Raw genomic sequence first — 17,163 nt, forward strand, 5'->3', positions numbered from 1 at the left:
AAAGTCATCTTAAGGCAGGATATAAAGGCTTTAAACCTCTTTAGGTTGTTTGTATGAGAATCTGTCTCACTGGCTAAATGTTAGCAGCTAATGGCTAACATTCACTTGAAATTCAACCTCATTTCTTGTGACTGAAGTGGATCCTAAACCTTGATTTTAAGGATATTCTCATCTGAAAACTGATTTTGTTGGTTATTGTAATGCGTCCATGAACAAGGTGACTGATCTTAAGCAGGTGGTCAGAGAAATCACCTGTTCATTGTCACTCTCTGCATGTGTATCTACTTTGGGTCGGTGTGAGATCCTCTTGGTATGATAACCTTGGGAGCAAATACCACGGTTTCACAGTATTCCCACACAGATCTAAAACAAAAATGTATGACATGAGGAAATTGCTTTAGTTTAAAACAACTTGTAGTTTGAGGAGTGACCTTTTCTTTCCCAACAGGAAGCGTTTCCAGAAAGCCGAATAGGTCTCTTCTGTAACACATATGAGGAGAAAAAAAAATAAAAAATTCCTTCAGCTAGCTGACCGGGGTCATGAGGGAGGGAGCAGCAACATGTTACTGAATGCTACACACATTCAGAAACTGTATTACTTCACTACTTTAACATATTTTACTTAAGTAACTGTAATAATTATCAATCCAAGAAATTACTCAAGCAAGACTAAAAAGGTATTAGATGAAAAAATTACTCAAGTACTGAGTAACGGATCAAAACATTGATTTAATATTTTAAAAAATAATGAAATACAGACAAAAAGTGTAAAGTTATGGGCAAAATCCCATATTTTAAAGACTAAACTGAAACAAAAGAATACAAATCAATAACAAATTAAGGCAGGAAAACAGTTTTTTCAATATAAGTCTTATTAAACTAATACAGTAGGTAAGTATTTGCATATCAGAACACGGCAAAGTACTTCTAGTGACAATATGTAGTGTTTAATGTAACTTTTTGACCTTCAAATGTTTCACCAAATAGAAACCAAGACTGTTTATCTTAAGCCATAGCTGTGGTTCTGTATCTGGTGTATTTTGGTAAAAACAAATTTGTTCTTCGTTTACTGCAGTTACTCACAGTGGCTAGAATATTCAGAAATTTTACTCAAGAGTGTCGATACTTCATGGTAACATGAAGTATCGACACTTACTTTTACTTGAGTAAGTAAAAGTAAGTACTTTTACTTACTCAAGTAAAGGTAAGAGGTACAATGCAGTAAAATTACTGAACCATGACCAGTGTTTTGTACACTGGGATGTGTTTTATTCTCAACAGGATTATCATAACCACTTTAATCAGTGTTATTTTGTTTTAGCAAGCATGGAAGTAATTGTATTTTTACCCCTGGTCATAATAACTCCACGGGAATCGCACGCTGACCCGTGGTCAACTGCGACCCCGGTCCGAGTTTAGCTATTCTGTCAAAGTGCGACCTTGCTCAGTCAAAATAAAGACGTAGAAGCCTGATGGATGTGCATTCCCACAGCCTGAACATCAGTCTGCATAAACCCAAACCCTCACATAGAAAATATCAGATGATGAAATATTTATATTTTGACCTTTCGCCGTTATGATTCCGTGATTTAATTTTCTCCGGCTTTAAGTTAAAGAACCGCAAGAATACAAAACAGTCTAAAGAACTCAGCGGGAGGGCAGCAGATGATCTACAGAGACTTTGACATTTGCATTCAGCTTGTAAATACCAACAACTCTCTGGTAGTTTATTCATAGGCCCAGCATTGCCCGCGTGGCCTCTCAGGGAGCCCTAATTACAGAGCAATGCAAAAGTATTCGTTCACCTTTCACACATTTATTATTTTTATTTTTTTTACATATTACAACCACAAACCACTGAGTAAATTATCGACTTATACGACAGCAGAAGAAATCCCGTAATTAGAGCGCATAACACACCATCTCTGGCGGTGTCAGAATCGGGTTCCAGAGATGTTTTTCTTAAGCAGGGACAAGGAAGTTTCTCTGACATGATGGGAAGATGAATGGAGCGAAATACAAGGCGTGACTCCGACTGAGCTTGAGTTATTTTGCAACAAATGGCAAAAAAAAAAAGTCCAGACTGTAGATTTGTCAAGCTGAGAGAAACATACTGCAAAAATGTTTGTAGCTGCAGTAGCAGAAAAATGTGGTTCCATCAAGTACTTTTTCGGATTATCAGAGTAAACATGGCTTAATAATAGAACATTTCTTTCCTCCCACTTTTTTTTACATGATAAAAATGTTAAAAATAAATAAATAAAAGATAATAAAAAAAAACAGTACTTCCTGCTCTATCTTCTGGTTTCACCCTGTAAGACTTGAGAGCTGAAACAGATGAGCGAGTAGTGAAGTTTACAACGGGGCGACATCTGATACAGGAGCTGTAAATCACAGCCCCCTGAACGCAGCGTCACTCAGCCGGAGCGTATGCATGCGCATAGCATGGAATGTACCAGTGTAAAGTTAATAGTGTTACATTCAGAATAACAAGCCCACTCAGGCTTGTCACGGTTCAGGCGATGTGAAACTGCACCCAGAGCAGTGACACTAATAAGACTATGTCTTTGGAGCAGTTTTATGTAGATTAATAATATGCTAATTTGAAGCATGACCTCGCTGTTTGCTGGAGAAAAATCAGGCTCCTCTTTTTTTTTTTTTTTTTGATCTGCATATTAATGCCCAAAGAATAGATGGGAGCTGAGACATAAAAGGGTTTAATAAAATCAGCAGGTAAAATGCAGCCTCATAATTAATCCCACAAAGAGGAAGACTTCGGCAGACAATGGTCGCACATCACATATATAATTGGGCTCTTTATTGATATTCCACAGCCCTCTCCTCTCACATCACCTGGAAAGGTGATTAATCTCTCACTCCGGGTTGACGAAGAGAATAAAAGAACGACGGTGAGACGTGCCTAACTTTCTACAGCGCCCGTTGCCCACAACAAGTAGCAAGAGCAAAAATCCTGAACCGTCTCTGAAACACAACCGGGGCAAATTGACCAACCAAACTCGTTTTGTTTCAGCTGGAAAGCACGGGTGCAGGTCCGGCTCGCAGCTCTGTGCTCACGGCGCTCCGTCAGTGTGTTTGCTCTTCCTAACCTCTCTTGACACCTGGAGTCAGAGACCCCCCTCGAAATGTGTAATATTCAATCTTCCTGACAGCTCCGCTAATGACCAGAAGGAACCAAAACAGAGGTAATAGGTGAGCCTCAAAATTGCTTTCAAATTATCCCTGATAATGATTCCCGTCCAAGTAATAAACTCTGCGGAGAGCGCGTGTGTGCGTGAGTGAGTGGCGGTGTGTTTATGTCAGGCGAATGTAGAATGGCAGGGCTAATTATCAGCACTATTAAAGGTAAGTACATCCAGCTGCATCCCGGACAAGTCCTAATGAAGGACAGCAGACAAGCTGGACTCTTTCATCTGTCTTCTGTTGTTGGTACGTACCCGGCATGTGGATTGCTCTCTGGTTTTGTTTCCCTCCCCTCTAATTCGACTGTTAGGGGGAAAGTCTCACACCTCGCGGGGAGAGGACTGTTATTTCTTTTCTGTGTTTACGTCAATAAACTTAGCCAAAACATTCCTTCCTTCATACATTTTCATTTTCTGCTTGTAAACAATGAAATTTGAGAGTTGGTGTCTGCAGAGCTGTGGAGTTGTTTTTTTTTTATATATAAATGAAAAAGACTTTGAAAGGTAGAAAAAAGTTAACTATCTATATTCTTTTTATTATATGAGGCTGAATTGAATTTTATTTTATAGGGAATTTACACTACAAAATGACATTTTGGGGTGTATTAAATCTTAGCCATTAAATTGACTGACATTGAACTGTTGTAGTTTGTCAATGCAATGTTCAATAATTGTTAAATGCTAATAAAATAACGTGTTTAAAACAAAATTTACAGGTTTGTGAAAAGTTTCTTATTTTGTCTAGTTCTTTTGTTTTGTTATATAACCAATTCTTAATTGAAAAGAGATTAGCAAAAATAATTTTAAAACTTACTCGAGAAAGTAAAGATTGGTTGGAATTTAGCAGATTTATTGATACATGTTTGAATTGTGAATTAAAATCAACTTGGTTAAAAACCTGTCTTATGGCTTTAGGATGTTTAGTTAGCTTACAGTGCTAATGCTAACCCAGTTATACGCAAGAAAAACATGCAAATTCCACACTGAATGGGCCCGACACAGACTGTAAGCAACCGTACGACTCAGCCGGCCGGGTTTTAAAATATAAAATCTCAAATAATTCAACACCAATGACTTAGTATTTTGATCAGTCCATCATCTGTTCTGAAAAGTTATGAGGAAACAGAATAACAGGCTTCTGCCTCTGCTGCTTCCTCCTGCTAATGGTAGAAGGCCAAGTCCAGCTAACAGGCATGCAAGGAGTCCAGTCACAGTTGAAGTCGTTTAAGGATTTCATTTTATTCCCCATTCAATATTACTGGGTCATAAATCATCCATATTAATAGTTAATGAAGTTTTTTTAGCCACTTTTACTACCAGGTCACCTTTTTCCCTGCGTCGTGCGACGGCCTCCTGAGACTCAAGGCAGCGTGTGAATGAAAGCCTGTGAGGCGAACATGTCAGATTTTAACAAATGGCTGATGCACACATTTTCTGGGTCTTTATTAAACAAAGGCATCCAACCCGTCACATCCGCAGAGAGATCGATAATTCCACAACAACAAGAGGGAAACGCCAGAACAGAAATGGCCTGCCAGATCCGGACAGATTCTGAGCTTTCTTTTTCTTTTCTTTTTTTACTTTATTTTGTGGCTCTGTGACATTCTGGGAACACTCCAAGTGGTTTTCATCTGTGTCATTTTTGCATCGCTTGGCATGGAGATATTTTTTTTCTCTCTCTCTCTTTCACTTTCTGGAGGCAGCAGATTCTGAAACATTTTTCATGCGCACAGAAAAAGAACTTTTGTAGCTCGCATGATAAAACACCACATTCCCCTCTTTAATTGCTGTAACATAAGGAAGTCATGGTTTAACGCATGATGTTCCGCTGCATAAAGACTGCAGATCCTTGTCATACATCTTCTTGCCGGGCATGTTCGACGCCAGAGAAGCAGAGAAACGGGCCCGCTCGTACGAAGGTCCTGGACCACAGCTCTGTGTATTTCAACACTCCGCCACAGCGCCGTATGCCAACGTGCAATACATCAGGCTCTATTTCTCCTCTAATGCATGTAACATAGCAGTTTGTACGTTTCTAATCAGTGCTGCGTAAATACATCACTGTCAACATGCAGCACTCCGCTGACTTGTTTCTTCTCTCAAATTACAGCTGTTGGAAAGTGCTCTTAATTTCCCGCAGCTTGCGAGTTACGGATGATATAAAATATTTAAAAAGGAGCAAAGGAGCAACGGTAGACAGCGTCTCACAATCAAGCTAAGTATGCGGTGGTCTGTACTTAACTAAATGAGAACAGAGCTGTGCAGAGACCACGGTTTGACCTCCAACACTCCGCATTTATTTTCCCCAACATGTGTTGGCTATTTCGCCCGGCTCTGGACTGTGAAACTGAGACAGGAGGTAGAGAGGTCTGTGGTGCGTGTGAGCATGATCTAACTGGCTGTGAATACGGGGGAGATCGGCGCAGCGGTTAGCCGTCCGGGTGGAACTTTTTGAAAACGTGAGTGACATGTTTGGGTGATCCGACGCAGATTTTTTTTTTTTGGAGTTGAGCCGTAGGAGAGGAGGGTGTGTGTGGGGGGGGGTAACCTCGGAGTCTTTCGGGCTGCGAACCTCGAATTGTTCCTAAATGTTCGTGAGCACGTTTTGTGCACAGCTCTGCGTAATTACACCACCAATCCCCACTTGCATAAACACTGGTAAGACGCAGCTGTTCTACTGTGTCAGATATTAGCTGACAAGGTGACATGGTGGCCACCTGAGAGGTGAGGCCTCTGCAGTCTGCTCTCTCCAGCGCCAAGGGGAACTTTAGTCAAGCAGAGCAGCAGTCATTTCCCCACCCTGCCCTGCTCTGCTCTCTTCCCGTTGCCTCCCAGTTTGCCTTCGAGTCAGCACCAGTTAGTGGGTTAATCTGTCTGGGGTACAGCAGCATCCTCAAGTATTTCCCCACTTTTGTATTCCCTCTGTTTTTGTGACTTTTTTTTTGTCACATTTAAGTGTTACAGATCATTAAACTAATTTTAATGTCAGACAAAAATAACCTAACAAGTACAAAGTGTTCAAAGGGTTTCATTTATTCAAGGTATTATATTTTTCCAATCTTTTCCAGTGAAAACTAGTCTGGACATTACCTTCCCAAGCAATCCTGCTCTATTCTAATCTCCCTCACCGCTCCGTCTGGGATTTCTCCCAATTACTTTGATTTCTCCGGTAGAATTTCAATCAACAAACAGAAGGAGAAGTTGTGAACAGTGACGTTGATTTCCTGTGGTTTTCTGTGTTGTTTCATTATTGCAGTCTGGCTCTAGTTTTACCAACGGTAGCAGAAAGTGAACGAAGCTGTTCAGCCTATAGGGGTTAACCCTTTTACGCGGGGATGTGTCGGCGGTGACACATCCAAATTTGCAGTACCGTAATTCCGCCACACGTAGCGCTATCTGAAAAATTCCAACGGTTTCTGAAAGGGGAGGCGTTGCCCTTTCCAGCAAGTATCGGGTTAATACGGCAACTTCACAGCTGCAGCTGCAGAGAGGTAATTAATCCGGGGGGCACTCGTTTAATAGACTGCATATTGCGAAAATAACTTGCTGGATATTGTAAGTTCCAGTTGTTATCGATACATGGGTAAGTATATCATCTCACAGGACATTTAAAGAACTACTTACAATTAAAATAAGGAAGGTTTATTTAGGCAGACGCTTGAAATTCCGGCGTAAAAGGGTTAAACTATTAATGGGATTAATTGATTATTGACGTAATAATTTGACTCTTGCTGAAAGAACAACATATTCAGAGCCATAATTAAGCCAAAACTATACAAAAAATATATACATTTGCATTTAAGATGGAAAGAAAAAACTTTGTAAATACCCAAAACACCGCAAGTGTCGTAGTTTTAGTTTCACCAGGCTCAAATTATGTGAAAAATCTTCAGTTTAGGCACCTTTTGCTATCTAATTATTAATCTGTTAATACAAAAATAGTTAAAAAAAATTAATTAATTAATCTAATATTGTATAAACAAAAATCTTAAATGGAAAATCAGCATAATGTGGCAAATTTTGTATCCGATTAATTGATTAATTGTCAAAATGGTCAATAGTTTAATTGATAATTAAAATAAAAGTAATTGCAGCCCTAGTTCAGTCCGTGTTCGTCCAAATACTGAATTGACATCAACCTCGAGTCGAGTCGTTCCTAAACGTTCGAGCCATCTTGTTCGGATCGGTACTTCTCTCTTCGCAGCGGAGGATTTTTTTAAAATTTTTTTAATTTAACCAGGTAAAACCCCAATCAGATCAGGATCTCATTTTCAAGAGGGACTTGAGCGATGCACCTTTTGAAAAGGATAAATGTTTACAGTGAATTCAATTTCCAGTAAACATCTTGGTATCGAATGGGTGCATTAGACACGTCACAGAAAAAAAGTTAGTGATTGGATAAAAATTTAAAACCTCAACAGAGTCGACGCCTCCAGGGAGAAATCGTTTGTCAATTGTCGACGGTCCAGACAGTTCTGGACGAAGCAGAGCGTAGAAAACGGGGGCTGGTTTAAACCAGGCGGGGCGAAAAAGTACTCACCCCCTACCGTCACAGAGGCATTTCCAATAACTGGCTGCAAGTCTTCTACATCACTGTGGAGAAATGTTGCTTTTCTCCACAGAAAAGCAAACATTTTTCTTTTTTCTTTTTTTTTTTTTTTGCAGAATTTTCATTCTGGGTTTTCAATCATTCACAGAATCTCAACCTCACAACTTTGACTAAGCCACTCCGAAACCTTCACTTTGTTTTTTCATTCGGACTCTGTGTGCTTTGGATCATTGTCCTCCTGCATAACCCATGTGTCTGAGCTTAAGGGTTATGAACTGACGTCCATATGTCAGGGTTTTCAGGCAGAGAGCAGAATTAATGGGCAAAGAGGGAATCATATTTTCACTTAAGGCCGTCCAGATTTTGAAATCAGTAATGGGGGGGTTGAACTTTTTTTTTCTTATCCTTTTTTTTTTTTTTACTACACTGTATGTCCATGCTAGCCTGGACATTTTCCACTGCAGCGTGCTACGAGCGTTTTCCAGGATATTGATGTGCTGCATATTAGGCAGCGGACTGAATCGGCTCCATGTGCTGTAAATATTCTATTGTCACTTTAATGCCTCGGTCAATGGCTTTGTCCAGGGTAATTCAGTCTGCCTGTGTTTCTGTCCCCTGTAGCCTCCGCCGACAAATGGGCTCACACACATGTGGACACACACACTGAAACGGAGAAAATGAGGGGTGGAGAGGAGAAGCCAGTGAGGGCGCTCACCTCTCAAACACACACACACAAGCACACGCACGCACAAACCCACTTCGCCTGGGGTTTTCTCTTGCCGTCACAGATGATCAGGCCCAGTTTTGGCTTTGGCTCATCTCTGACCAACCCTTGGTCCTGGAGCCAAACTGTTAAAAGACATTAAGTCAGCACAGAGACGCGCCACTGCTTCCTCTCTCTGCTAACCACAGGACACTAAAAGTGTGTGTACGTGTGCACGCCTGTGTCTGTGTGTGCAGGATGGAAACAGGGTGGTTGCAGGGCCAAAAAGAAAAAAAAAAAAAAATCTGCACACATGTGTATCCCAAATGAGCCTCTGCATGCGTGCGCGGCACTCTCCTTGGTGAGGTCAGATAAAGAGGTGGGGAGCAGAATATTTCGGAGCGAACCTTTTCGGTCTCTCTTGGCACGCCGCATGCCTGTCGCAGCTCAGTGAGCAGACTGTGAAAAGCTTATGTAAATGACGAATCACTCAGATGTGAAATCAGCTCTGTATTAAATTGTTTTGTTCCACTTGTCAGAGCTGATTAGTCTAAAAGCTCTCTAAAAAGCGGCGCAGGTATTGTGTTGATTGTGCCCGTATGCGAGCACGCACGAGGAGAAGTCTCCGGATCACCTCGGGAAAGTAGCATCTGCGCAGGTGGTGGGGTGCAATTGCTCCGTGAAGTGTGATCGGTTATCCCGTGGCAGATTAGTGTGGTGGGTTTTGAAGATGCTGGCCGGCCCTCGTAGATGCACACTGATTGAAATCTGCCCCCGTGTGCAGCGAGATCCACTCCACCTGTCGGTTTAATAAGAGGCCAAATCAGAGGTGCAATTAGTTTAATGTCAGCGCTCTTTCTGAATGTCACAACCGGGGCCGAGTGTTCGATGAACGACACTTTTTTTTCCACATTTGGTCACTTTTCTACCACAAAGTTTAAAGCTGGGGTATGTGACTTTTTACATATTTGTTAAAACTGTAACTGTGTCACAACTGCGTGGTATTGAAACAGATCATTTGTGAAAACATTTTTTAGCTCTGCTGCCTTCTCCCAGTGCTAACTATAGAAATACACAGCTAGGTCAGAAACAGCCAATCAGAGCCAGGAGGAGGGTCTTAGTGCTGTCAATCACTCTCGTGCTTGTTCTTTGCGAAGCTGTTGCTAGCTTACTGCAATGTAGCATGCTCAGGCTAATTAGAATGGCCACCGGTGATGGCAGATACACAAGTTTGATTGACAGCGCTAAGACGTACCTCCAGTGTTATCTGATTTGGTTGTTTTTGACCGGGAGCGATGCGTTTCTCCAGACGGCAATAATAGCATCGGCTCAAGCATTTCCACTCGGTCACAGTTAAATTTAGGTTTGGACTTTGGTTAGGCCATTGTGACACATGAAAATGATTCGATCTAAGCTCTTCATTGCGCACGCGGCTGTTTGTTTGGGATAACAAACGTCATCCCAGGGTCTGCCTTTATTTAGCTCCATCCATCTGTGTCTTCCCTGTTCCTGCAGAAGAAAAGCAACCCCGCAGCATGATGCAGCCACCGCCATGTTTTACTGTGGGAATAATGTGTTCAGTGTTACTTTTGAGAATAATTCCCACTTATGTCTTGGATCTCTCTTCTATTTCCCAACAACAGACTAATTTGTGTAAGTTTACGATGTAAAATCCCAGTTGACGTTTGCGGTTGCAACATTACAAAATGTTAAAAAGTTCAAGGGGTTGAAAGAAGTTCACATTTAATTGAAAATGGTTAAAATCCAACATATGAACCATTAAAACCTCTGACCAAAGGGAGTAAACGAGTAGAAATATGTCGTTTTATCGCATCAATTTTGTGAAGCAGCGTGCGCGCAAGAAAATAATTTTTTGGATTTAAGGGTAGGGTTTCAGATTTTAAAAGCAGAACGCACTTCAGGATCTGATCAACACAAAAACAGAAGTCCAGCGTCTTTAAGTGCACTGGAAGGAAAATATTTGGAGCCTTTTTTTTTCTCCCCTCCCCTAAGTTTCAGTCTTATCTTCGCAGTTGGCCCACACACTTAACATGCTTTGACCAGTCACCGTGAAACGACTGCATTAGCAAATCGTGCCGCCAAAGCAAACATGCTTTTTGTTGCAGCTGACAGGCTGTGATTGTTATTACAAGCTTCTGAAAGCATTACAGGAAGTATCTCTGTTGAAATCTCTCCCGAGGAAAAACTCCTGCTCCGGGAACGTCTTGCCAGGACTACACATGTATGTGAGAAGTGCTTTTTTTGTTTTTTTGTTTCTGGGTGAAGGTGCTGAAGTTGGTCATGTTTCTGCCTGGTCAGAGCTGAGGAGACAAAATGTTCAGGCGCGCTTTGAAAAGATTTCACAGACCGATTATTTTCTTGAGTCTGGCACGTCGTCAAGCGCTAGTTGAGCCACAAATGTAAACACTCCCTGACTTAATGTGGACTTAATGACTGGAGTGAGAACCATGGCAAGAAATCTTAAACCAAAGCATCCTCTTACTGGTAAAAAAAAAAAAGTTACACCAATTAAAGGGGGACTTGCTGTGATCTGTGATTATTCTGTTAACTGAAGCACATCCTTCTCTGACTTTTGACGGCCTCACCTCCTCACTTCCTCCTCCTTTCAGCTTCTTTCTTCAGTTCTCGTACCACACTCGTAAAAAAAAAAAAAGAGTCTGGAAATTTCAAATAGTTAACTAAAGTAACATCATCTTTTCTATATTCAATACAAGAAAAATCATATAATCCTAAAATAACATGATTAAATGTATTACTGCAGTTATTATATTATTAAATATTGCTAAATGCTAAATGCAGGTTGAAACAGAATAAACTCAGTAAAAGATTTAAAATCCAAAACCTTGCTGCCGTTCTGCTCTTTCCAACGTTACACAAGTAGAACAAGTCAATATTAGCTGAGTATTTAGTTGGGCAATCTACTCAAACAGCCAGCCAGAGTTTGGTTGTTTAACATTCATGCTCACTGCTTGTCAAGCAAAGCTTTAAAACAGCATTACGTTGATAAGAGTGACGGGCGGCACCACCTTAGTTTCCAGACAATGACTGTCTGTATAACTTGGAAATATTTCCAAACTGTCTAGTTTGTCTTCCTAAGCCAAATTAAAGCTTTAGAATTAAAGTACTGCTTTAGAAATTTGCCAGAATCTCTATTTATTATATATATTTTTTTGCAATATAAACCCCCTTCACAGACACTTTGTTATCCACATCGTATGAGTCAATGTGTTGAGATTATGGGCCGTCTGTGCCTCCAAAGCATGCAACAGTCAGACTCCGTCATTAATGCCCGGGGTTGTAGATAAAGTACGATTGTGTGACATCAATCAATTTTGAGGTAGCACAGTTAAGCTTCCATTTCCACTGCCCCCCTAGACGCAGCCGCTGATGTTCGATCAAACGATCACCGAGGCTGGCAACATCATTCTCCACGGCACACGGGCTTCGTCCCGTTTTCCCGAAAACAAAAATCAACATCGAACAAACAGAGTTGTCAAAACAGCATTTCAGTGCATCCGACAGCAAAACGCTCTTGTTCAGAAGGTACTCATTTCCATCAAAACTGATACAAATTGAGTCATTTTCACATCCCTCGTCTGGGATCTTAAAGACTAGGACTCTGGTGTTAATGAGGAATTTAAAAAGATTTCACAACTCCAAAAATTAACGTAAGCGTTTACATATTAGCGACTTGCCAAAAGCCACGTCAGCGCACTTGGTGGACCCATTTGGACCCACGGTTGGAATGAAACGTCTGGTGGCAGAGAGCTACAGACGCAGCAGAATCATCAAATGACAATGAAGCGGCTTTTATTTTCTCTTTACGAAAATCCAGGCTAAAAACCTGAAACTAACCTTTCCAACTTACCAGAAATACTGAAACTGAAAATGCCTTTTGTCTGAAAACATTTGCATGGATCACATCCTTGTTCACACTGTTGAAAAAACTGAGTAAATGCTACTAGCTCTAAAGCGTTACCTGGTGTAATTTTTTGTTGGTAAGGAAACACATGCTTAAGTTCATGTCTTGTATCTAAACAGCTGCTGAGGTCCCAACTTCTTATTGGTTTTAAAATGATAAAGGCAACAAAATGCTGTCCTACTGTCACAAATTTCATTTAACGCACTTATTAATACCTCTTTACTAATCTAATAGAAAGAACACAATGCCTTCAAAGGCATTCAAACTGGTAAGTGTTTCTTTTTTTTGGTTTGGTTTGGTTTTGGTATTGAACTTGATATTTTAGTATTGTGAAAATATGTCTGGTTTTTGGAGATCAAGATTTTGTCAAAGGTACTCAAAGAAACTGAGAAGCTATAATCACAGATTTGCACAAGCCCACCTATCTGGACCCCGGCAGCTACTCACCAGCTAGCTTAACGTTAGATCACTTTTTAAGCAGTGTATTTATTATATTTGCTTCCTATGTTTAATTTCACATTTGACTGGAACTGTTTGTAACTTGAAAAATACTGGATTTACGCTGTGAGGGAGCAATTACGACTAATGTCAGTAAACTCTCCCTCATGTAGAAACATTAGCGATTTATATTGTGTTACCCGGCAAAATGTTTGCCAAAAATTGGAGAGGTACAACAGGTAAGAAATAAAGTGATTCTACGAAGCCAGCTCCAGTGTTACAGCTTTTTTCCGCCACAGAAGCCGCATTACTGCAGTGAGGATTTTTGTTTCACACTTAAACAGATTTCGTTTGCCTAATCTACTGTTTACCTCAGACCACAGAGGAAAATGAGAAGAGCCAGAGCTGAAAAATAAAATCTGTTTGCTCACTGGAAAAATCCCCCAGGACATTTGGGCTCTGTGTAGTTATGGTCGAAATGCTCCTGATATCCAATAACAATGCCTCCGTTTGGAAAGGGCAAAGGTTAAAAATGAAAATTTGTTGCACATCACTTTATCAGGCTAATTCTAAATGCAAGAACTGAGAGGAAACAAATTTTGCTTAAATGCAGAAGTAAAGAACATTTTAGGTTTATTTGACAGAAGTTCAGCAGCACCTTCTTCAGGGTCAACCACACAATTATATTTCCGATAGAGCAATGATTTTATTTTTCATCTGAATCCACGATGTGTTTTTCTCTTAACAGAACCAGTTAAGAACAGTTGTGGTTTTCGTATTCGTATCTGGGTGCAACAATGCAAGACAATCCTCCATTCATAAAATGAAATGAAGGCTCACTTTTTTTCTCTCTCTCTCACACAGGGCATTTTGACCCATAATCAAATTTCAAGAATATGTGACCTCCAGGGGTCATGAGAATAACCGTGTGGGGAGCTGTCAGAATAGCGTCTGTTGTTACGGCCTGGCACGGCACAAAAGTTACACTTTTGCCCCGACGGCGACCTTTTTCTCACCCTTGGATTTGGTTTATATACACAACCTTCTGGCTTTGCTGAATCAACCAGGAAATGAGAAATATGTCTATGTTAAGTTGATTTAGACACAAAGCGAAGCACCTTTTTCCATACGTTTTCTGTTTCTGCTGCATGACATGTGGCAAACTCTGAACTCGCTCCGGATTTTTATGGTTTTCTTTCAACGCAGGCTTGGATTGGATTTATGAAGTGCATTGTTAATGGTTTTTGCGGCAGCAGACTCTCCAACCTGAGCTGTGGATCTCTGCACGTCCTCCAGAGTTGCCACCAGTATTCTCGCGTTCTCCTTGAACATCAGTTTTTGATTGATGGATTGAACAGTACTCCACGCTAAAAGCTTTGGATATTGTTTTATAAAATTCACCCTGCTCTAACACTTCTCCAAACTACAGATGGATGGATTTTATTTACATGCAATGCAATTCATTTGGGGGTATCAGAAGAATGAGGTCTAGTTCTCTCAACGATATTATGTCCCACCGTGTTAGACTATCACATAAAATCAATATAAAAATCATCGATTAGTATGAGAAAAAGAGGAAAATTACACAGGGTGTGAATACTTTTAAATTTCCAAACACATTCTTTAAAAAAGCAAACCAATAAAGCAGTTTATTTTCTATACTAAAGCCACTTTCCTGCAGCAGCTGTAGTTTACAGAGTGCTAGCATGTTTATATTCAAAGAGGTGAACAAACTATCATAAATGATGGTATTAAATGTGTTGATTATTCCATGTAAAGCACAAAAACAAACAAACAAACAAAAAAAAAACCCGCATATCACGGATTAGCTCTTTTTCTCTGGGAAAGCCTTTGGAAGATGAGACAAAACAACAATCTGAAGGTATTACCGCAGCGTCAGGTGATAAAATAGCCCAGCTGACAGCAGCCCAGGGCTGCCGTCGCCTGAATGAATTTCACCAGTTATGAAACAAAGAAATGCAACAGAGAAGCCCTTGAGTAGCTTACCTCCATATTAAGCAAAAGTGGGATAACATTTCACTTTCAAAATCACAGCAATTACTCTCGCTCGCTCCCAAACGCTTGTAGGGTGCTAACAGTGTGGTGATGCAAGACAGTGGTAAACATCCACTCCATCACCAGCCGCGATTCTGGTGTCAAATGAGGAAGAGAAATTGTTGAGATTCTTATCAGAAATTTTGCACACAGCACTGTGAGTGAAAAGCACACACCTGACTGAATGTGTTAAGGAAATGTGTACAAGAAAATCTACACATTGCGACATCCCTGGAAGATTTAGAAGCAAATATGGAGGAGCTGAGATGGGGAAGAGTTACCAAATTATCAGAGTATTTCAGCCACAGCCATCCATGTTGGAAGTCATTTGAAATTACATATCCAACTGCGTCAATTTTGGCTATATCCAAAAACAAAACCTTTTTGGAAAGACATTAACAGAAAAAAATGAGTTGTATTCTGGGATGTCATTTGTTTTTGATTGTGTCTGTTCAGACAATCTTTTTTCCAGCGAACCCATAAAGGACAAATATAGAAATTGCTCGTAAGAATAAGTAACAAGGAAACGGAAGCAGGCAGAGGCCAAAACCAATGGTCTTATATTGTAGAGGTATTGATATTTCTCTGCGGTGTTAGGGGTGCCTCATTTGTCATCTTCAAACTAATGCATTAAATAACAAAGGTCATTTGGACAAAATTGAAGACCTATTCGAAGGTCCTCAGTGATGAAGGATGAGCACAGTGACAACAGTGGAGACATCCAGGCCTAGATCCCAAAGAGGGAATTCCCCCTGACCAGAAGAGGCTGATCTCTGATGGTTAGCAGATGGAGGACGGCAGTGCCTCTTTAAGACTACAACGTCCAAAAAGGAGTGCAAAGTCTACCTGATCCTTCATCTGAAGTACTGCATGTTGCAAGCCCTCACTTGTAAGACTGTCTTCGTAGAAGTGGAGCCAATTGGAGACGACAGAGACCGCGCAAGCCAAGACATTACCTCTGACCAGCAGAGGCTGATCTTTTCCTGTAAACAGCTATAAAAGGGCAGCATAATCTCCAAGTTCAGCTTCCAGAAGGAGTCCATTAACCCATGTTTGAAGGGAAACAGGCAGATCTTTGTTAAGACCACCACCATGGATGTGGAGTCAAGCAGATCACAGAGAACATGTAGGCCTAGATCCAGGACAAGGAACACTTTTTGCCTGACCAGAAGAAACTGCTCCTTTTATGTCAAGAACTTAGAAGTATGTTGCATCATGCAGGAGCAGCGACCCTCCACGTGAGTGCATTTATTATAGCATAATAAAATGCATTTATTATAGCATAATAAATGCACCTAAAGCACAAAGTAGAAAAAGAAAGATCGAAGAAGACCAAAATGGAAGGCAAATGGAAGAAATTAGCTAGATATGGAAAGTTGGTTAGTAGTACAGAGGACTGGAAGGCAATGTACTGTGACACTTAAATCAACCTTTCTGTCAATTGAGAAATACTTAAAACACTGTTAAAAAAAAAGCTTTTTTATTGTCAATTTCCTTTTTCACTGTTATTTGAGATATGGAAGTATCCTGAGGCCAGTTGTCTTTGTATATTAAATTCTGGTTTGGGATTGTGTGGGGATGTTAGAGTAGAACAAGGTTGGATGTATGAGGCTGTGCTTGGGGAGTGCGACAGAAAGCCAGAAAGTTAGTCATATGGATGTGTGGTCAGAAAGAGAGAGAGGGGGGAGGAAAAGAAAGAGAGGCAGTAAAGAGATTGTAGCACTACGTCTGGAGGGCTCCCAGCATAAAGCAGGTCTTTGAAAAGGGCGGACAAAGAGAAAAGGTCTCGGCCAAATACCTGAAAGAATGTTGAGAGGAAAGAGGAGCGCGGCCAGAAGGAGATAAGGCATTTAGCCGCACACCGAGGAGCTCCTGTATCATCGGATCAGGTTACCTTGGCTCTCATGAGTGTCTTTGCTTGTGCTCATCTGTGCGCTGGTCCATCTAAGGTCGGGACTGGCTCTGCCGACATTCCACAGTGGTCTACCTCTGTTCACGGTCCAGTGAGGCCGTTGACAAAGCCGCGATGGGCGAGGCGATGTGTGGCGCCTATCGGGCGAGCCCGGGTTGGTGAGACAGGACGCCGACCGTCGACCTGAACCGCAAGCGTCAGGCCCCAGACTCCAGGGTCGAAGAAGGATAAACGCCAGGCCTTGCAGAATGTCAGTCCCCATGTACCGATTTTCCGAGCTCCTCTCCTGGGCTTCAAAGCGTCCCCAGATGAGAGGCTGCTTTGAAAGTGATTTCGAGTCTGGGCTTCATCTCCATTTTGGGA

General features: G+C 41.1%; 1 long non-coding RNA gene across 1 annotated transcript; it reads left to right on the forward strand.

The window, feature by feature from the left end:
* Positions 1-4,413: 4,413 nt before the first annotated feature.
* LOC107836540 (uncharacterized) lies at positions 4,414-16,568 on the forward strand. The gene is made up of 3 exons (XR_001662455.1): positions 4,414-6,787; positions 9,833-9,838; positions 16,558-16,568. It is a non-coding gene; the product is annotated as an uncharacterized LOC107836540 (long non-coding RNA).
* Positions 16,569-17,163: the final 595 nt, after the last annotated feature.

This window comes from Poecilia formosa, unplaced genomic scaffold (assembly GCF_000485575.1).
Source record: "Poecilia formosa unplaced genomic scaffold, Poecilia_formosa-5.1.2 Scaffold66, whole genome shotgun sequence".
Taxonomy (NCBI): domain Eukaryota; kingdom Metazoa; phylum Chordata; class Actinopteri; order Cyprinodontiformes; family Poeciliidae; genus Poecilia; species Poecilia formosa.